Raw genomic sequence first — 26,549 nt, 5'->3', positions numbered from 1 at the left:
TTTAGAAAAAATAAAAATAAAAATAGGGTAGACATGTTGGGTTAGGGTTGAGATTTAGAGGCAGGTTAATTGGGTTGGTGATGCATTCCGTTAAAGGCACTACAAGAAAAGTTATTTTTTACCGACGTTCTGTTACCGACGTTCGCAAAAAACGACCATAATATTATATATGCACCAACGCTAATAAATAGAACGACGGTGAAAGGGTTATTTCCGTGCCAGTAACATACCCCGCCCAAAAAATAGCCTTATTTATTTACCGACGTTTTAGGAAAGTCGCTAAAAGTGAATATTGACCGACGTTTTATAAATAAAACGTCGCTAATTAATTTGATAATGGCATTTATATTAACCGACGTTCATGTGTGTTGCTGAATATGAGAACCAACAGCATCTTTTCTAAAACGTCGGTGAGTAGAAAAAAAAAAGAAGTCCCGCTAGGTTTCCCTTTTCTCTCCCGCGCGAAAGTCCCCTCATATTCCAGATTTTTCATTTTCCCTCTATTAGGTTAGTCGAAATTAGAGTTGTTTTCCCGCCTTCACCTCAAAGCCCTCTCGATTAGGGTTATAGGGTTCTTTTCCACCCTTATTTCGTTGTTTGCTCACGTTCAAAGCCTCTCAAAAATACGATTTTTCTCGTGGCTAGAAGTGGTTGGAAAGGAAGCTTTCTCTGCAACTTTATTGGAGGATTAGACTTGAATCTATGATTTTGATCGAGTTGAAGTTGAAGCAAAACACTTTCAAGGTAAACATCATCTTTTTGGTGTCAATCATTCTCTCTCTTCTTTGATTTACTTTGGTTTGAGTTTTTTTGGTTTTGAGTTTTCTCTTTAGCATTGTTCGGTGGGGATTTGGGTTGGCTTTGAGTTTGGGTTAGGGTTTCGGTGGGGTTAAGGTTGTGATTCCGGTGGTGATTTGGGTATGGCTTGGGCTTTCAATTGAGATCTAACCTAGGGTTTCTCTTGTTCTTTCCTTATTTTTCCTTTTGACTATATCCCTCTTTGTTAATTTCTTCTTCTGCTCTTATTTTAGGAGAGAGATTGTGATATTTGTGGTGTCGGAGCTGTTGGTGTGAATCATCATCCTTTGAAAAAGAGCACGGCATTTTTGCTCGGCAACGAGGTAAAAGACAAGGCCCTATTTGTTGAAATGCCTATGTAATGAGACTTTGAATGATCTTGGATCAATCTTCACCCCCTCTGTTAAATGGAATTTGCTGCCAAAATCCATGGAGCTATCTTGCTTAGCATGTGTTAATCTTTGTGTTTTCTCTTTGACTGTAATGCTCTATAATTGCTTATGTTCATTTTGTTCTCATTAATCTTATTTATGCCTGAATGGATGATGGGAAGATGTTAAAAACATGTTCCTTTGACTCTTACAATGGTGGAAATCTTTAGTTGTTTATGGTATATTTAGGTCTTTTAAGGGATTGCTAGAAGTGCATAAATTTCGGAATCTAGTTTTTATTTTTCCTTAGTCTCTGAAATTGCTTACATCTGTCAATGATAGATCCATACAGAAAATAGGAGTGACTACAACAAGAAAAGTTAAAATGCTCTAAAGTATATTATGTACAACATGGAGCTGCAAGAAAGAAGATGCAGAACATTGATCCAATCTTGGCAGACCATATTGATTCTAACAATAATTGGATAGCTGAAAAAGAAGATTCTTTTCTTCTTGTTGATCGTAGCAGTCTGGATAACAATGGCATGGTGTTTGATTTCATTGCTATTCAATCATTTCTTGTTTGTTCAACTGATGTACCACTTTGACCACCATCCCAATTGGTTGGTAGTAGTTTTGGATCTACTTCCCCACCTAATAGGAGAAGGAGTACTACTAAGAGTAAGTATAATTTCTAGTTTTATAAAATCTATATTCCAGTTCAGCTTTATAATAATTATTTTGAACATTAATGCAATTAAAATTAAAGGTAAGGTTGTAGCACATGTGTATCATGTTACAATAGACGAGGGAGAGGAGTATAGATAATCCCCCATATAGGAATTATAAGTATATTGAGCCTACACAAAGTTCAAGAAAGATATGAACCACTAACCTATAAAGTTATGTTGCCAAAATATGATTACTATATAATGACAATGTAAACAAGACGAAAAGTTAGGGACAGTGCTAAGCACACAGATACAATAGCACATTCTTTTTTATCAGGATTAACATACTTACTATTTACATTAATAAACCTAAGGCAAACTATTACTGATGAAGTAGAAGAACTTCGATCAGAACATACCTCCATGGCACAAACATTACATAGAAGCAGAGTAACAAGAAGTTGGTGCTGCTTTTGAACGACCGGAAAGATAACAGCTGAAAAACTTAAATTGACCAAAATAATGAGAAATGCACAAAATAGTCAAAGACAAAGTTATGAGCTTCGTGACATATACAGTTGACAGTCTGTAATACATAGCTTCACAATGGAGTAATTGCCAACATGAGATTGCAGAATAAAACAAGGACTGTTGATAAACTTTACAAGATACACAATCAAGGTTTTTGACGAAGAAATGAATATACTGTTAAATTTTTAGTGATTTATGTCATTTCTCACTGTATGGAAGTGTGATTTCAAAAGAGTAAATTTTTTCGTTACTGGACTATTGCTTGGATCCGTCAAAGGGAGCAGTTTCTAGGAAAGCTGCCCTCCTGTTTCTTTTAAGAAAGACACTGGTTATAGTGAAACTCACAATGGCAAGTGTTGGAGTTGCAATTTATAATTCAATTAGATAAGAAAAAAGCCCCCAATGCAATAGCTTTGATTGGGAAATTTATCCATGCAATGTATGATGAATGATGACTAAAGGCAGGCATCAACACGGCTGAAATTGCAATCTGTATTTCTGTTTTTTGAAAGAGATAATGCTTTATTAAGAAGAAAGATAATTCTTTTTAAAAGAGATAATGTGTTACTTGGAACGCGGTTCATTCCGAGACGCAGTACGGGAATAGGTACGGGGTATAATGAGGGTAGGCTTGGTTCACTGTTTGTGGTCCTGGGTCGATTTGGGATTAAAATCAATTTTCAAAATCTAAAACGAATAGGGCATTAGGGGATTGTAAACTAATAAAAAATGTCAAATTTATGAGAAAAGAATATGATATAATAATCAACTGACAAGTTTGGTTAGCTTGAACAAGGGAAATACCAAAATTTTAAGAGTGTAATACACTAGAGGAAGCATGTTATCCCCGTGTAAATTGTAACTGGAGCACTTGGAGATAAAAACCCGTGTTGATGTCTCTCTCAGAGGGCGAAAAATAGTTCTTCCATTTTGGAGACTAAAAGAGCACTTGGACGCATGATATCAGCGTATGTTGACATTCATCTCTCTTTCTCTCTTGCGGGTCGTCACACAAGGTTTACACACTATGATATATTGACAGGACACCGGTGAGCACCAAAGACCTTCAAGTTAACTGTTAATACCTTACTTACCCTTCAAATTACAGGGCTTAGGAGACTAATAGTGCTACAAGGTTGCAAACGAAGCATGTTTTTAGTCGTACGACTTGGATCGCCATTTTTAACGACCCCAGGTCACAAATAAACCGTGTGGGTCATGCGATGCAGATCGTTAGTCGATACAGGGGGAGGGCATGGGCGGGGCGGTGTAAGCGACACCGGTAACACTGGTCCAGGTCGAGCCTGAGTTTAAATCCTCCAAAAATTGAACCTATTTTTGCCTACATCATTACCTACCTGTTTTTTTGCCAAGTTCAATTCCTGAAGCTTTCTGTTAAATCCCTCTTATAGATCATCTTGCCAGCATGCCCAAATGCAAAAACAAGTCTACCAACTCCCTCTTTAGCATAGTCACAAATCTTTGCCTCGGAAAGTGTGTATCTAGGGAGAGGTTTCCACTCTCTCTAGAAGCAAACACTTATACTAGATGGAGACAGTCTTTCTTGTTAAAAAAACAAAAAGAAACAAAAAACTCTTTCTTGTTAAGGGTTGGCCCTAAGTCATAGGAGTGACACCACAACTTTTCAAATAATTTATAAAATCTTGAGAGGAGCATCTTATGCCATTCTCAATGGACAACCCTGTGAATTTATTTGCGAATTTTGTAGAGACACTCATTATGACCTCTCAAGATGAATGACAAAAGACACAAATTTGTGGAGTCATTCATATGGCCATTCAAATATGTTTTAAAATCTTGAAAGGTGTATAAGGTGACGTTGGTAGAGGTCACGGTGGTATGGGCTCACGGTGTGGAAACAGGATGGTTTGGATAAACAGAAAAATGATCCTTTAGATCCCTTTGCATTTTGTACAGGATACTACAAGTCCTGGGAGGGCGTTGGATCAAGAGAAAAATGATCCTTTAGATCCACATAATGGAAATCGTGAGTTTTTTTTTTTTTTTTTGGTTATTTGTTGCCTCTTTCCTTCTATGCTTCTATGAATTATTTGATTTGGGGTTTTCATCCAGGGTTTCTATTTTTTTTCCCTCATGGAAGCAATGAATTTAAGTACATGCAAGACTACATGGGTTTCCCTCTTCTCCCTACTTCAGACCCCTTTTGGGTTTTGCTTTGCACAGGATACTAGAGGTTATGGGAGAGCTTTGGATCAAGAGAAAAGTGATCATTTGGATCTACATAATGGAAATCTCGTAAGTTCTTATTGTTATTTGTTGCCTCTTTCCTTCTATTTATTAGGATGTGGCAACACTATTGATATGATCTTTTGTCTCTTGAGTAATTGTTCATCTATAAGTGTATTCAAGATGCTATCTAATTGTACATCTACATTTATGATATGCATAATCTGGTGGTGGGTGAGGCCAAGATGAAGAAAAGACCCTTGAGGGAGATAACCGTCCATGGGGTTAAGCATGGTGGGGTTTATTTGGAATTGCCGAATTGGTATGCAAAAATCTCCTATTTCTGTTATCTTCAACTTATATTCAAAATATACTTGAATTTTTTCTGTTTGTTTATTTGTCAGACATTTTTTTAGTTTGGGTGTTCATGCATAGACTGAAAATAAAACCTGTAGTTTGATGGGCTTTATAGGAATCTCACCAAGTTTATTGGGTAATGTTTTAATTTATTGGGTTTTGAATGTCCCATTAGTTGGGATTGTTTTAATTTCTTTCTATGTTTTCCTTTCTGAAATTCTGAATTTGATACCATGGCCCCGTTCGTTTGGGACTCTCTCTCTCTCTCTCTCTCTCTCTCTCTCAAGCTCATCTGTTCAAACCTTTCTTTCTCGTTCTTTTTTGAATTTTAGCATCATGATTTGGTTTTTATTTTTTAAATTTTCTATTCCATTGGTTTCTCTATATCTTTCATGAAAGTATGGTGCAGTCCTTCTCTCCTTCTCGAGGAATTGTCTCAAGTATGTTACTACCACTTTATATGATGGCCGGTTAACATTTTACTTCAAATTTTTCAGCAAGTAAGCTTTTTCCATGATGTGGCAAATTGTTAGGTGACCAGTTAAAATTATATGGTAATTGAAACATTTGCATGGTATAAAGTGTTTGAATTTGTATGCTAGGGATCATGGGTCCGGTTGGTGATGTGTCTACAATGTCCCCATTTGCACATGGGAGTGTTGCTTTGCAAGAATCCGACCTTAAGCATTCCCACCTGTCATATTTTTGCAAGAATCCGACCTTATTAATTTACCTACAGTTCAAACTCATCTCCAGCTATAGATGGTAAAAGATTATCATTAAAACCATTAACAATCATGAAAGTGTAATTCATTTCAATTCGGGCAAATTGTATGTTTTATGTGACACTTTGAGTAATGTGGTGTGGACTCCGATCCGAGAGAGAGGCGGCGGTGAGGGACGTGCCCCACGCGCTAAGGTCTCTTTGGATCATCCACGTGAATGGAGAGCTCTACCAAGGAACTCTCGAAAGAAAAATGCCTCTCACAGCATGAGTGGCGATATAAAAGGTGAGATACCTCTCGATTCGGGGACTAGCCCAGATTCGAGGCGTACCTTAAACAAAGAAGAGTCGCCATCCAAGGAAAAAGGCAAATGGGCCTTGGATCCCATACTATGCTCTGTTGCAACGGATAACCAGAGATATAAAATAAGGTTCGTGCCTGGTTACGAATTCGGAAGGTCTAAAGAGCACCTCATCCGCCCAAGTGCAAACACCTGGTCTCTTATGCCATTTACTTAATAATTTTGAAGAGCTTTGGGCGAAAATCATATGAAATGGGAATGAATATCTCCGAGAAGACGTCTATCTAATCATGCATGTCTCGGAGATGAAATCAAAGGCACACAAGATAAAATAAAAGAAACATGTGTCACCTAAGCATAGCTAGGTTATAAGTGACATGCCTAATGGGTGTCTAAGTTCTGATGAACAAACACATGCATGACACACCAAAAAAGTATAAGGTCTGCGCAATAAAGTAAGAAAAACACTGCAAAACATAGAAAATGACTCGATACCATACAACCCTAAGACTCTAATCTATACCTAGGCCCGAGTCTTTAGATGATCTGATGTTCATCCAAAGAAGCCTATGTATCCCCGCCTCCACGAGAATCAAGGCAACGTAGTTCTTCGCACCTATTCTAAGCTATGATGCCTAAGACATCTAGACCTTTATCCTAGACTCAATCTAAAAGACCGGACTAGTTCTTAAAGCTTCTTGTGTAATTATTTAAATTCCAATGGATTGTAGATTTTAGGACACCCTATATGCCCTAACTAAATGCAGGTTAGTCCTAAGCTAATGCAGGTGGTTCCTATAATCTATGTGTAGCTAGGCTGTATATCCTAAGAAAACAGTAGGATCTATCGCATCTTAGACCTAGTCATCAATTGGCGATGTGGATTGCCAACTGACCGGACGGAGGCGTAAAACTCCTAGCTAGGACTCACTCCTAACTCTAACACAAACAAATAAAACACACAACAAACAAACAACGAACGAGGGAGCAACTCCCGACTCAAAAACTCTCTAACTAGGACAACCTCCTAACTCTAGAGGAAGATCCTTTCGAAAAAGCAATATTTTGAAAGATTTTTATAATTTTGAAAGATTTAAAATGCTTATCTTTAAAGGTTTGGCTGGACTTGGGATGTGGATCCCAAGCTGCACTACGTACCCCGTGGAAAAGGATCAAGCCAACGTAGTTCGGAACAGATTTTCTAACTACTCCTAATGACTCAAGATTTTTGAGATTTTTGGTTTTTTAGATGTTTTTGTTGTTTTTAAGTATTTTTGACTCAAGGGGGACAAATCCTATCATCATAAGGGGAGGACAGACTCCTGATATCCCGCAAAGGTTGGACAGCATCCTATGCTTTGCGGGGGAAAAGAACAGAAACACAGCTCTGCAAGGGTTGGACAGCATCCTATACCTTGCAAGAGTGGATAAAAACATGATACGATGAGAGGTAGAATAGAATCCTAACCCCTATGATGATAGAATTTGATTCCTGAACAAGAGGATTGACTCTCTAAACTAAGGACGGATTCCTGTGCTAGTGGACTAACCAAACTAAGATAAAGCTCAACAAGTAATAAGGAAATACCTTGTGCATATTTGGCAAAGGTAAAACACCCAGCCGGGCCGGACAGCTACCTAGCCCTAAGGTACAACAAATGTGCAACCTAATACCCATAAGGGTAAGGGGTATGTCGCCAAGCCGAGTAGGATGTTCTCCCAAAACCAAATGAAGCACAAAGAGGAAGATGCTAATGAGACTGGGCAAGTCTCTTAGACATATAGGTAGGATAGAGAAAAATGCTAACAAGGAAAAAGAGACCTTGTGCATATTTGGTTTAGGTAAAACACCCAGCCGGGCCGGACAGCTACCTAGCCCTAGGGTGCAACAAATGTGCAACCCAATACCCATAGGGTAAGGGGTATGATGCCAAGCCGAGTAGGATGTTCTCCCAAAACCAAATGATGCACAAAGAGGAGGTTTAGCAAGAAAATGAGACTAGGTAAGTCTCTTAGACACAGAGGTAGGATAGAGAAAAATACTAACAAGGAAAAAGAGACCTTGTGCATATTTGGCAAAGGTAAAACACCCAGCCGGGCCGGACAGCTACCTAGCCCTAGGGTGCAACAAATGTGCAACCCAATACCCATAAGGGTAAGGGGTATGTTGCCAAGCCGGGTAGGGTGTTCTTCCAAAACCAAACGACGCACAAAAAGGAGGGTTTAAGACCTATGAGACTAGAGGTAGTCTTCTAGAGGTTAACTCAGGTTGATTCATTAATGAGACAATGCCTGTCTCCAAAGATTTGGATCTAAAAGACTAGGCAAGTCTTTTGAGAAAATAGAATGCTATTTGGACTGTGCAAGTCCCCTAGAGATGGGCTTGGGCTAGCGCCTTCATCGCCCTTTCAACGAGAGGAAATTCTAATATCAAAGAATTTTAACAAAATCTATAAGACTGTGTTAGTCTATCAAAAAGAGAAGAAAAAGCTACCAGATAATCGCAAATTTTATTCTAAGAATAAATCAAGTGCTAAGCAAAGAAGAATTGTAACGACCCGGATTCTCAGGCTAAATTTTGAGGCAAATCTGAGCCTAGCTCTTTATAAAACAGAGCAAACGAGCCCCAAAAATCCGGATTGCTACGCCTCTCAAAAAAATAAAAGAGGCACAAAACACATTCATTCTTTCATACAGCGGAAGTCTTAGTTAAAAACAAATCATTTATTTAATGAAATAGAGACAAAAATAAGGGAAGAGAATTTTATTCCAATACTTTCAATAATAACTCCACAAATTTGCCAAATTAAATATCCATGCCCCAAAGGACTTTGGAAAGAAAACTAAAAGAAATAAATAACTGCCTAAACTATGCCATCTCTCCCCATCCCATTGCCTAGGTCATCTCATCAGCAAATGCTCCTTCGTTTTGATCGATTTGCTGGTTTTCTGGATTTTCGCCATTAAAGTCTGTTGAAAAGTTTTAAAGGTCAGGATGCAAGAATAACGGTTATGCAGAGTAATAAAACTTAACTTAGGCAATTGAAGATGTAAAGATATAATCATCTCATATTAGAGGCATATCAAAGAAATTTAGCATATCAAGAAAGACATGGTATTTGGTGCAACAATAAGCAATAATATAGAGGTTTTTCTGATAACACCTTTGAATTTGCAAAATATGACTCTTTGTTCAATATGATTGTTCATTAGAGACTATTGCTCTAGTCATTAGAATCTAAGGTTCTAAAATCGTTTAGAGACTATGCTCTTCCCTTTCCTTCCCCATTAATTTCTATACACAATGATACCCATGTAGAATTATAACCTTCGAACTGTTTTTGTACGAGGATACCTTTCGCACTGTTTTTGTACGAGGAGTTCACGTAGTTCTTTTGACCTTCTCGCCCCTTTTTGGGTACGAGGGAAATAGTATCAAGGGTATATGAAACTATGGCCTTTAAATTATCTCCATCATAGGGTTGTGGGTTTTCAATGAAAGCCATGAATTGGATTCAAGAATCAAGAAACAAAAACATAAGAGGTTTTTATCTAAATTTTCAAGAACTCTAGTTATAGTGTAGATTACAAAACATAATCCGAAATCTTGCCTTTGCCTTTGAATGGATTGGTTTGATTGATGTGATTGATTACTTGAATTGAGAGAATTGAATGAAGCTTGATGGATCTTGGAGTAGAAAGCCCTTCCTTCTTCTCCCTTTCCTTGAATTCTCCTTTTCTTATTCTCCTTAGGTTTTAGGGTTTTGATTTATGAAGAACATTAGGTTATGATAGTGTATATATATGGTCATGAATCTTTTTAGGGTTTGTTTTGGTGTTAACTCACCCAAAAAGGACGGAAATCGGCACTTCATAGAGAGTTTGGAAACTCTCGGATTCTCAATCCGCGACATTCTCGGAGTTCCGAGGCATTTTCTCGGAGTTCCGAGAATTGTCGGAGTTCCGAGAAATGCTCTCAGAGTTCCGAGAACCGGATTCCAAAACTACTGTCCGATTTCTCGGAATTCCGAGGTTATTTTCTCGGAGTTCCGAGATCTCTCCAGTAGTTCTCGGAGTTCCGAGTTTTTTTTTTTTTTTTTTTTTTTTTTTTTTTTTTTTGGGTTGTTACACTCTACCCCCCTTAGAGGAATTTCGTCCTCGAAATTTGATCTCTCTCATAGGGTAAACCGAAAACAACCGATTATTATACAACAGATTATAAATGAGAAGTAAGGAATATACCTCCGAGCAAATGCGGATATTTCTTCAAGATTTCCGATTCGCGCTCCCAAGTTGCTTCTTCAATGCCATGATGTCGCCAAAGAACCTTGACCAACGAAATCGTCTTATTTCGCAAAGCTCGCTCTTCTCGATCTAAAATCTTCACAGGTCCTTCAGAAAAAGACCAATCTTCTTGAAGCTCGACATCATCCTCGGCCAAAACATGTGAAGGGTCGGGATGATACAATCGAAGCATCGATACATGAAAAACATCATGCATCCGCTCCAAATTAGAAGGCAACTTCAATTTATAAGCTCTTGCCCCAATCCTTTTCACAATTCGGTAGGGTCCAATAAAACGAGGAGTCAACTTCCCTTTCTTTCCAAAACGCATTACTGCCCTGAACGGCGAAATCTTCACAAAAACCATATCGCCTTCAGCGAATTCTAAATCTCTCCTCCGCTGATCGGCATAACTCTTCTGTCGACTCTGCGCGATCTTCAAACGATCCTTAATCAATGCAACTTTTTCAGTCGACTCTCGAACCAACTTTGGTCCAAGCAATTGCTTCTCACCAACTTCAGCCCAGCACAAAGGTGATCTGCAGGCACGGCCATATAGAGCTTCGAATGGAGCCATCTGAATACTCTGCTGGTAGCTGTTGTTGTAAGCAAATTCACATAGAGGCAAATGCTTCTCCCAATCTCCACCAAAATCTAGAACACAAGCTCTCAACAAATCTTCAAGGATCTGATTTACCCTTTCAGTCTGACCATCAGTCTGAGGATGATATGCTGTACTGAAACTCAACTTCGAACCCAAAGCAGAATGTAAGCTCTTCCAGAATCCCGAAGTGAAACGAGAGTCTCGGTCAGAGATTATGGTCGAGGGCACACCATGATACCTAACGATCTGAGCCACATATGTTTCAGCAAGCTTTTCCAACTTCCAATCTTTCTTAATCGGAATGAAATGAGCCGATTTAGAAAGACGGTCCACAATCACCCAAATACCATCACAATTGCTCTTCGATTTGGGTAAACCCATGATAAAATCCATGGACAAGCTATCCCATTTCCACATGGGAATCTCCAAAGGGTCCAATGTACCTCCAGGTTTCTGATGCTCTGCCTTTACTTTCTGACAAGTTAGGCATTTAGAAACATACTCAGCAATGTCCCTTTTCATTCCACTCCACCAAAGATTCCTCTTCAAGTCTTGGTACATCTTTGTGTTACCTGGATGAATGGTGTAACGAGACTTATGTGCCTCATCCAAAATGTCCTTTCTGATTTCTTCCTTAGCTGGCACACAAATTCTGTCTTTAAAGAACAAACATCCATCCTCTCCTACTGAAAACTTTGGTTTAGAATCAACTTCAGCCTTTAATTTCAAAATTCCTTCATCATCTATCTGAGCTGCTTTAACAGTTTCTATGATATTCGACCGAACTCGAATATTAGCAATAAAGGATTTATCGCCAATTTCGCAAGTTCCCAAATCTAAATCTCTGAACCGCTCAAGCAATTCCCATTCTTCCATCATCAAACAGGCCATCATAGGGTGTTCTTGTCGGCTAAGAGCGTCAGCCACTACATTAGCCTTGCCTGGATGATAACTCAAGGTGAAGTCATAATCCTTCAAAAATTCAACCCATCTTCTCTGTCTCATATTCAGCTCTTTCTGATCAAAAAGATACTTGAGGCTCTTATGATCTGTAAAAACCTCAAACTTGACCCCATACAAGTAGTGTCGCCATATCCTCAAAGCGAAAACCACTGCTGCTAATTCCAGATCATGAGTTGGGTAATTCACTTCGTGCTTCTTCAACTGCCTCGAACCATAGGCAATGACCTTGCCTGATTGCATGAGCACGCAACCCAAACCTCGAAATGATGCATCACTATACACCACAAAATCTCCTTCTGCGGTAGGAAGTATCAAAACTGGAGCTGATGTCAATATTTTCTTCAATTCTTGAAAACTGCTTTCACATTCTTCATTCCAAACATATTTAACATTCTTCCTGGTCAATTTAGTCAAAGGTCCAGCTAAGATTGAAAAGCCTTCAACAAACTTCCTGTAATACCCGGCCAGACCCAAGAAACTTCTGATCTCAGTAACATTGGTAGGTTGCTTCCAGGAAGTAACTGCTTGAATCTTAGTAGGATCCACTTCAATTCCTTCTTTTGATATCACATGACCCAAAAATGTAACACGCTCGAGCCAAAACTCACATTTAGAGAATTTTGCATACAACTGATTCTTTCTCAAAGTCTCCAATGCAAGTCCCAAATGCTTAGCATGCTCCTCTTCAGATTTCGAGTAAATAAGGATGTCATCTATGAATACCACCACGAACTGATCCAAAAATGGCTTGAATACTCTATTCATCAAGTCCATAAATATGGCTGGTGCATTTGTCAATCCAAACGGCATTACGACAAATTCATAGTGACCGTATCGAGTACGAAAAGCTGACTTTGAAATGTCCTCGTCTCTGATACGCAACTGATGATATCCAGATCTCAAATCAATCTTCGAGAAATGAGTAGCTCCTTGCAACTGGTCAAAGAGATCGTCTATCCGAGGAAGAGGATAACGATTCTTGATAGTCACCTTATTCAACTGCCTGTAGTCAATGCACAAGCGAAGACTACCATCCTTCTTCTTCACAAATAGCACAGGAGCTCCCCATGGGGATGAACTGGGTCTAACAAATCCCTTCTCCAACAATTCTGATAACTGCTCCTTCAATTCTTTCAATTCAGCCGGGGCCATTCTGTAAGGTGTTTTAGAAATAGGCTCGGTCCCTGGCACAAGATCGATAGTAAAGTCGATCTCTCTATGGGGAGGTAATTCAAAGTCTTCTGGAAAGACATCCAGAAACTCCCTCACCACAGGGATGTCTGAAACAGACAACTCAATACTGACTTCTTCCTTCTCCATGAAAGCCAGAAAGCATTCACATCCTTTATTGATCAACTTCTGAGCTTTCACAGCTGCAATTACTTTAATCTTCTTCATAGGGCGCTTCACTCCCTCAAAAACGATTTCTTCTTCTCCAGAAATTGCAAATTTCACGATTTTATGAAAGCAATCCACATTAGCATGATAAGCTGCTAGCCAATCCATACCAAGGATAACTCTAAAATCGTTCATCTCCAATAGCACTAAATCAGCCAAAAGCTCTCTACCACCTATCTTTATAATACATCCCTTACACACTAAATTTGTAATTACATCATCTCCTAAAGGAGTAATAATTCTCAAAGGGAAATTTAGAGTAATAGGGGTCAAATTCAGTTCTTTCGCAAAAATCGGTGATATGAATGACAAGGTAGAGCCAGAATCTACAAGAATATGCACAGATGTATTATTAACAAAAAGCTGACCTTCAATGACTGCGTCGGAGGCATCAGCGTCTTGTTGATTAAGCGCATAGACTCGGTTGACAGGTGCTTGAGATGCACTCTTCTCCAGATTCTGCTGGCGATTCTGATACCCTTTCCACTGATTCTGCTGCTGCTGCTGCGCTGGGGGTTTCTGCTGCTGCTGATTATTATTAATTCGGTTCCCCTGATTCATTGCTGGCTGAAAATTCTGCTGCTGCCTTTGAGGTCTCGTGTCCCTAAATGTAGGCTTAGGACACTCCAAAATCTTGTGACTCGGGTCTCCACAGTTGTGGCAGACATTCATCGTCTTCCAACACCTTCCAGCATGAAATTTTCCGCAAATAGCACAAGGAACCCTTGCAGGAACTCCATCTTCCATTCTCTGTCTCTTAGGCGGCGGCACTTGATTCCTGCTCCCTGATGGCGGCATTCTGGCGGCCATAATCACTTTCTCACTACGCTCAGCCATCTCGGCTTTCGCGCAAGCTTCTACCAAAGTCTGAGGTTCATGAAGAATAACTTTCGCCATAAGAGATGGGCGAAGGTTGTCAACAAACTTCGAAACTTTATCCTCCTCTGTAGAGGCATAGCCAGGTGCATACCTCGACAACTGCCTAAACTTGGCTCCATACTGAGCCACAGTCAAAGATCCCTGCTTCAGAGACGCAAACTGAGATGCCAATTCCCTCTTAACATGGTTAGGAAAGAATTGGTTGTTGAACCGTACTTTGAATTCGGTCCACGTCTCATTCTTAGCATAAGGATAATTTTGCAGTAAGGATCTCCACCACACTCCTGCTTGGTCCTTTAGTAAAAAGGTAGCCAAACGGATTTTCTGAATATCGCTGCACTCCATTACTTCAAATATGCTTTCCACTTCCAAAATCCAGTGGTCTGCAACCAAAGGGTCTCCCACTCCTGTAAACTCCGATGGCCTGTAGTCCCTGAATTGCCTGTGCAGCTTAGTCGGATCTGCTGCAGGCGCATGGCGAGCTGCTAGAGTGGTTGCAATGTTCTGCAAAGCGGCCTGATTAGCTGCTTGGTTAGCAGCCTGTGCCTGAGCTTGACCTCTAAGGAGATCAGCAATCATGAGTAAAGGATCTGCTCCTTCACCAACATGGGCACCACCACGACCTCTCCTAGCATTACCTCGCAACTCTCTTTGATCCATCTGTCAAAAGAACACACAATTGTTAGTTCATAAAAATTCTAATTTACTTAATTTAATTATGATCATGTAAATTGTGGTTAGGTTGTACTTTAGCTAATTAGGTTCAACTACCCAACCTTAGACATATACCCAGACTCGCACTAGGTTCCTCACTGACTAACCTAGATAAGCTCTGATACCACCTCTGTAACGACCCGGATTCTCAGGCTAAATTTTGAGGCAAATCTGAGCCTAGCTCTTTATAAAACAGAGCAAACGAGCCCCAAAAATCCGGATTGCTACGCCTCTCAAAAAAATAAAAGAGGCACAAAACACATTCATTCTTTCATACAGCGGAAGTCTTAGTTAAAAACAAATCATTTATTTAATGAAATAGAGACAAAAATAAGGGAAGAGAATTTTATTCCAATACTTTCAATAATAACTCCACAAATTTGCCAAATTAAATATCCATGCCCCAAAGGACTTTGGAAAGAAAACTAAAAGAAATAAATAACTGCCTAAACTATGCCATCTCTCCCCATCCCATTGCCTAGGTCATCTCATCAGCAAATGCTCCTTCGTTTTGATCGATTTGCTGGTTTTCTGGATTTTCGCCATTAAAGTCTGTTGAAAAGTTTTAAAGGTCAGGATGCAAGAATAACGGTTATGCAGAGTAATAAAACTTAACTTAGGCAATTGAAGATGTAAAGATATAATCATCTCATATTAGAGGCATATCAAAGAAATTTAGCATATCAAGAAAGACATGGTATTTGGTGCAACAATAAGCAATAATATAGAGGTTTTTCTGATAACACCTTTGAATTTGCAAAATAGGACTCTTTGTTCAATATGATTGTTCATTAGAGACTATTGCTCTAGTCATTAGAATCTAAGGTTCTAAAATCGTTTAGAGACTATGCTCTTCCCTTTCCTTCCCCATTAATTTCTATACACAATGATACCCATGTAGAATTATAACCTTCGAACTGTTTTTGTACGAGGATACCTTTCGCACTGTTTTTGTACGAGGAGTTCACGTAGTTCTTTTGACCTTCTCGCCCCTTTTTGGGTACGAGGGAAATAGTATCAAGGGTATATGAAACTATGGCCTTTAAATTATCTCCATCATAGGGTTGTGGGTTTTCAATGAAAGCCATGAATTGGATTCAAGAATCAAGAAACAAAAACATAAGAGGTTTTTATCTAAATTTTCAAGAACTCTAGTTATAGTGTAGATTACAAAACATAATCCGAAATCTTGCCTTTGCCTTTGAATGGATTGGTTTGATTGATGTGATTGATTACTTGAATTGAGAGAATTGAATGAAGCTTGATGGATCTTGGAGTTGAAAGCCCTTCCTTCTTCTCCCTTTCCTTGAATTCTCCTTTTCTTATTCTCCTTAGGTTTTAGGGTTTTGATTTATGAAGAACATTAGGTTATGATAGTGTATATATATGGTCATGAATCTTTTTAGGGTTTGTTTTGGTGTTAACTCACCCAAAAAGGACGGAAATCGGCACTTCATAGAGAGTTTGGAAACTCTCGGATTCTCAATCCGCGACATTCTCGGAGTTCCGAGGCATTTTCTCGGAGTTCCGAGAATTGTCGGAGTTCCGAGAAATGCTCTCGGAGTTCCGAGAACCGGATTCCAAAACTACTGTCCGATTTCTCGGAATTCCGAGGTTATTTTCTCGGAGTTCCGAGATCTCTCCAGTAGTTCTCGGAGTTCCGAGAATTATTCTCGGAATTCCGAGTTTTTTTTTTTTTTTTTTTTTTTTTTTTTTTTTTTTTGGGTTGTTACAAGAATATACAATCTAATAGCAATCATAAAATGATAAATAACATTAATTAGTCCAGACCAGCCGCTGGATAGCCTAATAAAGTAAAACAATATCAAAACACTTCAAAACCAACCACAAACCCCAATACGGGGACTCCAATGAAATCAGATGATGCCAAAGTAATCATCTGATATCATATACACATGATAATATTTCTAATCCCGCCTTGAGATCAGACAGTACTCATGTCGATAATATCGAATAGAGTAGTCATCTGATCTCCTTCTTCCTATTAACAATTTATTTAAATAAATAGGAATGAGTATAATAAGCTTTAAGATAATCTCACCTGAATAACCCGTTTATCTTCAGAATCTAACTCAAAACTAAATAAGAGGAAAGAAGAGAGGAGAGGGTACTATCATGATCCAATAAATCCCTCTAAGGGTGGGCTTGGGCTATCGCCTTCATCGCCCTTTACTCTTATTCTAATGGACATCAAGCAGGTGAACGATAGTAATAGTGGATATCAATTATGTGCTTGTGAAACAAACCAATAGGCAATAGTTCATATGAAATAATGAGCATCAAACAATGAACCACAGCAACTGTGTGCTATTGACAAGAATCAATGGGCAGCAGTTATGTGCAACAATGAGCCTCAAACAGTAAACCACAATAGACAACAACTGTATGCTATTGACAAGAATCAATGATCAGCAGTTATGTGCGATAATGAGCATCAAACAATGAACCACAGCAACTGTGTGTTATTGACAAGAATCAATGGGCAGCAGTTATGTGCGATAATGAGCATCAAACAATGAACCACAACAACTGTGTGCTATTGACAAGAATCAATGGGCAGCAGTTATGTGCAACAATGAGCTAAACTAGTGCCAACACAGGGAGAAACATGCAGAAAATGAGCTGAGCTAGTGACACACTAGAGCAAAATGTGCAGAAAACTATGGGAACAACAACTGTGAATTCTCACTAGAAATAATATAGAAAGGAAGCTCAATGGAATAACAGTCGCAAATAGCATTATTATATGGCCACCAAACCAGAATGGGCAAATGAATTCAGAGAAAACCGGCAGCTATGGGTATTCTAATAAAAATGGAGTAAACCTTGTAATCACCTCTAGAACTTCAATTTTACACTGTTGTGTAAAGATCAATGTCCAAATCAAACTAGAGATTACATATTATATGCTAGTCTGATATCTTAGCACGCATGAAAGCTAAAACTTCATATCATTTATCGAAGCGATACTCATCACAAAATCAGTGCTCATGAACGACAATAAACAATATTGAACTGATCTACTGTTCCGAGATGTATTTCAAAGCTAAAAAAAAAAATTAAGATCAAAGCAAGCATAAAAAAAAAATATATATCAATTAGAAAATCTAAATCTAATAAAATCAAAGCAGAGGACCAACACCTATCGATATTTAAACAAATGACCCTGCTAGTATTATAACAAACCTGAGAACATTAGTAGGCTGAATTACTCATATGCTTCTACCAGATCAAGTATAATTTGTATAAAATATCATAGGAAATTCTCAATGATCAATATATTCAAAAGCATATTTAAAGCAACTGTTCTTAAAAAAAAAACTATCTGTAAATATATTTTGCATACATTTCAAGGCAATTTTTACAACAAAAAATAAAAAACCTGAAATAACTGTTTCATGAATTATTTATTTTAAATCCTAAAAATTTATTTGGATCCCAATTCATTCATCCTGATCCGAAACAAAGAAAATTAAGAAAACTATGAATCATAAATAGAGATAAAAATCAAATATATTAGTCACTAAATGACTGGAACAAAGAGAAAAGAAAAGAAAAAATAAATAAATACCTGAGATTCGAAACCTGTGAGATTATCTTCCCCTTTTGCTAGAACGAAATCTCCACTGAATAGAAAATGAACGAGCAATTTGCTCCTCCTCAAGCTTTGGTTCCAATGCCAAATTTATACCTTAAGATGACCGGTGATGATATAGATTTGCTGGATTCTGGTAGATCTCGCCTGAAATGATAGGATTTGGGAATAGATCTGGACGGAGATGATGATGAAAGGGGATTTTAACCGAGGTAAATGATAATTGTGAGTGAAAGGCTGGAACTCCTGTGAGGATGATGCTGACCGATGGCTGGTCAAATTCAGACCGGAATCCAACGAGAGAATCGTCGGAGAAGATGACCGGAGGATCAACGGAGAAGATGATCGGTGAAGCACAGTTAGGGTTTCGAGAGGGAAAAACGGTAAAAAATTCAGATCTCTCGAAAATATGCAAGATAAAAAACAAATGGATTATGATGTGAAGAGAAAAATCAAAGAAAACTAATGGCTGGATCTCAGGCAAGTTCGTCGGAGAAAATGGATCAAAAATTGTCTGGAATTAGATCGGATCTCAAATGAAATCGATCAGAGAAAAAGGAGAAGAATAAGCTAGGATTTGAATCTTAAGAAGAAGAAAAAAACAATTTAAGATGTAAAGATGATCGGAATTCCCATAGGCTTACCGGAGATGATTTCCGATCGGAGAAGATTGCCGGAACTTGAGCGAGATTTGTTTTCTCTCCCTAGAAAACCGAGAGCTTCTCTCTCTAGAAAATCAATTTTTCTTTTTCTTTTTTTCCTCAAAAACGAGAGAAACAGATCTTTATATCAAAATCTGATGCGGATATTGGCACTCCTATTTGATGGGCGCACAAATGTGCGACCCCATCTGGCTAACTCACCCCGCCCACTTGATAACTGCACTAACTCCACTTGTCTTTTCCAAAAATTTTCATCGGATTTTTCAGAGATTTTGCAGGGGCTATTTTTAAGTCTCGAGGCTTCTAAATATGTGTTCATGGGCACTTAGGGTCTTTGGATGAATGAAATTTTCCTTCAAATACTCAGATTTTTTTTTGAGAAAATGAAAAACCTAGTGGGCCATCCCCTATTTACACTACACACACCCTCTCAGCCCGATTGCTGGGCAAACGAGCTCCGATCTCGATGAAATTTTGCAGAGGCTTAGCTGGGATCCTAAGCTAGCTTGGGGTGAAATTTGGGGTTCTATCTCGTTTATTTGATGAGGCTTTGCTCAAACAAGAAGGGATTAGGGCACGGTCAAAATGGGATGTCTACATGTGGACAAATATGATTTTAGTTATAAAACATGGGCTGTGCAACATTAGTATCATGCTGTTAGTGCTAAAATCTGTGAACACTTTGAATTTCCAAATAAAATAATATTAATGTTCAACATTCTATTTGATTCTTGATTGATGCAATGCGGGGCATAGAATTCAAAGTTATGTCGTCGTTTTAATGTTTAAAAGCTACTGATATCAAACATTTTGAACCTATTTAAATAGTGAGGAATTATATGATGAAAGGCTGTATAAACACGTAAAGGTGGTACGACGGAAGTACCACCCTTGATATTTGATCCAACAGCAGCTCCTAAAAAAGTGAGCTGCTGTTATGAAGGATGGGATGATGGATACTTGTTTATATGGCCCTTCATCATATAATTTCTCTTAACTATTAACTTTAAAATCAGTGTCTCTATGCCCACATATTCATTTTTTAGAGGTTGGCATGTGCAAGTACAAGCTCCTTTGTTATAGCATCATAGATTTCTCATAATACTGTGAACAGGCCTATGAAAGCGGCCTTCAAACATTCATAAAAAATATATATATATATATTGATATTCTTCTCTAACTGTTAAATTACCAGGTTGTTATCTCCCTATTGATTGTGAACTTCACCCCCCCCCCACCCAGAGGATAGAGCCTCTCTCTCTCTCTCTCTCTCTCTCTCTCTCTCTCTCTCTCTCTCTCTCTCTCTCTCTGCCCCCACCAGATTGAGCTATTGATCGAGCAGAGTCACACTTATGACTTGGGATTTTAGAAGCAGATGTCATGTGAAACAGCTCCTCCAAGCAAGAAGATTATACAGGGCTTCCAACAGAGTTTTGCTCATGTTGATTTCATTCAGGCAAAGGCAAAGATATTTATATCTTTTGTTATAGATTATTATCTCAGGAATATAGTAACATGATCCCTGCGCATAAGTTATTTTTAATAAGAAATGTTACCCAAGTATCCTTTGAGCATTGATTTTGTGGAAAAAATGAATTGATTCAACATGAACCCAACCTGATTTCAATGTAAAACCAACTCTCTACCCTTTGCAATTCTATTTCTTTCTTCACTATTTTATCAGGATGATGTGTTTTTGTAGGTATTTTTTTTGGGAAATGTATGGCCTAGCTCTTTGATCTTTGGAACCTGTCCTGCCGCTGATTCTGATAGACCAAAACTGATAGACGCAGTTCAGGTAATTTTAATTTCTGCTCTACGACCATTTGATTTTGGAATCTAAGTCATTGTTTATGCATTCGAGGAAATGGAAGAGTGATTATTTTATGTTGTGAATTGGTGTTGCTTCAAGTGAAACGATGGGAAGAAGTTAATCGTCTAAGCATGAATCTCTTTACTGTCGATTTTTCTTGAAATCCTCGATTTGATAGTCTTTTGTTATGTTACAAAACATCCCAGATAGTGGTTCTCATATCAATTCAAAGCATTTTAAATTTATTATATGGGTTGGCTCTCTTTTTGTTTTATCTGTTTTTCTTCTCACTAAAAGTCAAAAAGGTAGTAACTTCCTTTTTGTTTCATCAACTCTCTTGAAATTGGGGATTTCATTTTTGTAGCTGGAAGATAAGGAGTTAATAAAAAAAAGGAGGAAATTTGGTATTTAGTTTGCCGCCTAGAAGAGGGAGGAGTTACATTATATGATCATGGCAATAGAAAGCGAGGAGTTTGGGCTTTTCCGAGAGAGAGACAATGAGAGGTATGTTCTAGGACTCTATTTAGTTGAAAAATTGAAAGTGTTTTCTTTCTTTGTATCGATTTCTTTGGCAGCTAATTTTGCTACTATGGCAAATTGATGAAGCTATTCGAGCGTGTTTCCGTATCGTGAAGACCTTAATGCCTCTCTCAAAATTTGTGGAGGACCTCAGAAATTTCTATATACTGTTCTTAGCAGAGTACTAATTCTTATCGATTTCTTTTTTCGGTGAAATTTGTGGAGGATCTCTCTAAATTCTTAATTTCTATCTACTGTTCTAAGCGGTGTTTTAATTCTTCTCAATCTATTTTTCCATGTAGGTGTTTAGTCTACCGGATGAAAAGTTAATGGTGTCTTCCGTGAAGCTTCTTATTTGTCTTTTTAAATTATGTATCATTGGTGCATTTAATGATGGGAGAACTCTTCAGAAGTCACCTTGTGTTTATATTGAGGAGATTTGGAAGGTACTCTTTCTCTCTGCCCTTCTCTTTGGATACCTCTAACACTTATTTGCATATTCAATAATCTTATATGCTAATGGTTTTGAAGTCGAAAATGATTATTTGTAAGTAGTGGGGTTTGGAAGGTACTCTTTCTCTCTACCGTTCTCTTTGGATACCTCTAATATTCATTTGCATATACAATAATCTCATATGCAAATGGTTTTGAAGTCAAATATGATTATTTGTAAATATTAGTTATGATAAATTTAGAAAAGATTAGTTTATTGCCTCCATAGCGATATTAATGTCCCATTTGAATGGTTGCACGAGATCGAACAACTATAAGCTATTGAATTTATCCATGTTCCACGCCAGTGTGATCATTTATATGGTTTTCTTCTTTTTCATCTTTTCTTGCAATAGTTATCTATGTTTGTAATCTTACTTCTACGAGAATAATTTCCCCCGTCTCTCTAAGGTTTTGTTTTACATTTTCTTTATACACCACCAACCAGTGATAGAAAGAGACAAGATCGACATGACGACAGACAACCCGAATAACTATAAGTATGGATTTCATCCATGTTCCACGCCAGTGCGATCATTTATATGGGATTCTTCTTTTCATTCTTTTCTTGCAATAGTTGTCTCTGTTTGTAATCCATGTCTCTGTTTGGGATTCTTACTTCTACGAGAAAAAGGAACTACAGTCTGCCCACGGATCATGAACTTCATCCGTTGCCATTTTTTATTGCTCTGTTTTGTGTTACTTTACCTATTTCTTCTCTATGGTTGAGGATAATTACTTGCTTTTAAACATTTAAAAAAATAAATTTGCTTTTCCTTATACAAGATTTTAGTCTTTCCATAATTTGTATTCACTCTAACTTCAGGGTGCTATCTAGGATTTTCTTTTTTGTTCTTTTGCTTACTCTCATGTGAAGCTTGACCTACTTTTTATAAATAATTTAGTTTTTTCTCTCGCCCCGTGCATTGCACGAGTCTGCAACTAGGTGAAATTGAAGGCTGACATTGCAGGCAAATTTATGCCACCCAAGCAATCTTCAGCAATGTAGTAGACTGAATTTTCTATGGGTATTTAAAATTGCTTAGCATTTGCTGTTAGGCATCTAGCCCTATCATGCAAATCTTGTTTCCATGTGGTGATTTTGGATGGTTTTGCCGATATTTAAGATGCCGGTGTTGGGTACCAATCTTATGCATAGGTCTTGTTGGCATTCATATCACCCTTAATTCAACATGTATTAGCTGGTCTATAAGAGACTGGATTTTTTTGGTGCAATCCAAAACAGAGAGCTATTCTTTTGCCACCTGTTATACTAGTTTGAAACTGAGGGGTCATTTGATTTATTTTTATTGAAATATTTATATTGTAAGCACTGCTAAAACATATCAACTAATGGACCTTTTGTGTGGTTATGTTGCTATGTTAATTTCTATTACAAATATGCTGTGCAGTGACAAAAGCAAGCTGCAAAGAAAGATTTTTGGGCTCTGATTGGAGTAATGAAATATCTAGCGCAAAAGCAAGCTCATGTTTGAGGTTATCTAGTTCAAAGAATGCATGCATAATACCCTCTTCAACATCCAATATTCTTAGTTGTTCCCATACCCATTTTCAAAGAATGTGGGGCTCCAAATAATAAGGCTAAATCTGTCAAAAAGGATATTCATTTTCAGAGTTTTTATACGGGTTGGTGAAGTCACGTGTTGGAAGAAGAGAAGATCAATTTTTGCTTGTAACTTTAGCTTGTTTACAATCTTCAATATATTGTCCTTGCTTGTAAATTTAGTTTGTTATATAATTATAATATGTAAAGATGGTTTGTGTCAATGCCATTATAGTGTGAGGTTGTATAATAAGATCCCTATGTACATGTTATAGGTTGTATCTCCATTTGATGGACAAATTCAAAATAAAGGGATTTAAAAATATATATATTTATCTATATTTACCGACGGTCAGGACCGTCGGTGATTTCAACAATCAAAGTGCAGCCATATCCTATTCAACGACGTTTTGTGAGTGTCGGTCTTATCACCGACGCTCTAAAAACGTCGCTGAATAGCATATTCACCAATGGTTAGTAACCGTCGATGTAGTTACCAACGCTCCAAAAACAACGGTAAATATACGTATCCAAAGGCCCACTTGGGATTTAATGACGGTTGTGACCGTCGGTGTAATATTATATACACCAACGGTTTCTTAAAGCGTTGGCGATTACCTTTACAGCAACGTTTGATTTTTATTTATAACGACGTTCATAAACGCCGGTATAAATGGTATCACCGGCGTTTTTCAATAAACGTCGGTACATACATTTAGGCACGGTAGCATCAGTGACGTTCACTAAAAGTGTCGGTGTAAGTTACACCGACATTCATTGGTATATACACCGACGGTCATGACCGTCGGTGAATATCCCTTTTCTTGTAGTGAGAGGGACAAGATTTGATGCCAAAAAAGTAGCCTACAATATTTAAGATGACGAAAATAGAAGTTTAAGAATAAATGACTCATTCCATGCCATACCTTCTCAATAGTTTTCGTTTGCATAAGTTAGGATTGACCCTTCTCGACCCAAGGCTTGGGTTGGGTTATGTTGAAGGAAAATTCAGCCTGACAATTAGCTCGCTTTTTCCTTATCGTGTATTGCGCACTTGCCAAGAATTAGACCCTTGTCTTAGTAGGAAAAATGGGTTTTCATCTTATCAAAGCCTCTCAATATTTTTAATCGGGTTGAACTAGTCGGTTGTCATCAATATGCACAAAGACACACTTGTGTCAAAGTTGTCCTAAGAGAGCCCTCTCAATATTGTGTCAATGGACACATATGGTCCGATGGATCGACAAGTTCCAAACTTAATTGGATAGGACTAGGGCGCAACTATTAGATTTATTGAATACGATTCATTTCCATATCTTAAGGTCTGAAATCAAGTGTTATCAGTCCTGTTTATAGCCACAGAATTCATCAGAACATCTAAGATCAGATTGGAGGCCGTTACCATAAGAAAATGTTCCTCTTATTGTAAATACAAAAGGTTAAGAATTTGCTAGGCAATTTTGCGGCTCACTTTTGCAGGAGAGAACAACCACACAGGCTCATTTTTTAGCAGATTTTAACTTATTCATTTAATTCATCTGAGGTGGCTGTTCTCTTATGCAAAAGTGCACGAAATGGCTTTTCGTGAGATTGCCTAGTAAATCCATTTATCATTTTTCCTTCTCTCTTGGGCCTACTACTAACCCTAAGCCTAACCAATTAAGCAGTAACCCAATCCTAAATAACCTAGCTCTTTTATTTGGTTTGAAACTTGTTTGTTCACTCTAATCACAAGAATACTGATAGAGCAAAGACATCACCAAGGAGAACCAATAAAATTAGCAAACATTAAAAAAAAAAAATTGCAAAGCTCTGCTAGACAGATTTTATCAATGGAAGATGGCATGTAACTATTCATAACTACTGGAAGAAAATGCAGAGGAGATTTAGTAGTATGATATAGGTAAAGAAAAAGAATACCATATTGTATGGCAGGAAAATCAGCAACGATTTGAAGGCTAGGGTCCTGCAACGTGGAGAAGAGTACCCCGTGCAGAAGAAATGTACAATTTAAGCTAAGGATGAAATAAGTCGCAGTTCGTAATGATGAGCTGCGACGTAGAAGACACTTATATGCAATTTAAATGGATGAAATAGGTGGCATTTATTGTAGTAAAAAAATTAAGAGTAGTGAAAAATATTTTAAGAGCGGTAAATTTAATTTTTAGTTGGGAAAGTTACTCAAGTTTCTTCAGAGCAATAAATCTTAAGAGTGGCAACACTGGGTAAAAAGTGATTTAGAGAGACTTGTTTTTATGCAAGAGCAATAAATCTTGAAGGATAGTAAATTTTGTAGTAATTTTTTTCTACTATCCTCGGTTATAGTCATGGTTTTAAATTTCAACCGAAATCCGAAATTTCTGAGATTTCAGTGGAGACCGACACCGAAATTGCTACTACCCGAAATGGTATTTTATTTCGGTCGAAATTTCAGTAATTTCGGCCGAAATTTTGTTTTTGGTGGGTCCGAAACCGGTATCTAAACCGAAATTTAAAACCTTGGTTATAGTTCTTGAGAAGTGTACCGGAAGAAGAAAAGGAATAAGAAGAGAGAGAGAGAGGTCTTATTATTGAGTTGCGAAACTACTTACAATTCTCACGGGGTAATTCGTCCTTTTTCCCCTTATGACAAACCTATGCGTAATCATTTGACCAAAATGGGAACTTTCATTGGCATTTTCTATAATTTTTGAAATTAAGCAGTACCACCAACATGACCGTGTCCACCCACCCAGAATATAAAATCTCTTGAAAAGCTCAGCCAATTTGCAGGCATTGATGGCGGCAACAATATGTCTGTTAGGTGGAGGAGTCGAAGAGATGTACAAACAACTAAGGCAATTTGATGCCAATTCATCTATTCAATGGTTGTGATCAGCACACCCAGGTGAGAAGTGTAAAGAGTTTTCAATGGGAATTAATCCCTCTCTGGATATGCCTACCTACCACGCTACCAGTCCTTTTGTAATGAAACAAAAAGGTTGGACGTGGGATTTCACTGGTCACTCACTTTACACATGCATCAAAGTCACCTATGGGTGTCAATGGATCCAGACGGTCCGATGGATCGTCCAAATCC

General features: G+C 38.0%; 1 protein-coding gene and 1 long non-coding RNA gene across 3 annotated transcripts in view; both read left to right on the top strand.

Annotated features, from left to right (window-relative positions):
• LOC143882318 (protein DETOXIFICATION 35-like) overlaps window positions 1–26,549 on the top strand; it is a 124,981-nt gene that overhangs the window by 77,162 nt on the left and 21,270 nt on the right. The gene's annotated exons all lie outside the window — the stretch shown is intronic.
• On the top strand, window positions 407–23,681 carry LOC143881161 (uncharacterized). Of its 2 annotated transcripts, XR_013251887.1 has the most exons (8): window positions 408–744; window positions 1,032–1,121; window positions 4,577–4,901; window positions 20,785–20,880; window positions 21,260–21,399; window positions 21,502–21,595; window positions 21,717–21,860; window positions 23,319–23,681. It is a non-coding gene; the product is annotated as an uncharacterized LOC143881161 (long non-coding RNA). The 2 variants fall into 2 exon arrangements; XR_013251888.1 differs by lacking the exon at window positions 20,785–20,880 and having other exon boundaries at window positions 407–744.

Source organism: Tasmannia lanceolata, unplaced genomic scaffold (assembly GCF_043159265.1).
Source record: "Tasmannia lanceolata isolate RefF3 unplaced genomic scaffold, GAP_Taslan_0.1 ptg000007l, whole genome shotgun sequence".
Classification (NCBI taxonomy): domain Eukaryota; kingdom Viridiplantae; phylum Streptophyta; class Magnoliopsida; order Canellales; family Winteraceae; genus Tasmannia; species Tasmannia lanceolata.
This window is presented reverse-complemented; position numbering and strand designations above follow the sequence as displayed.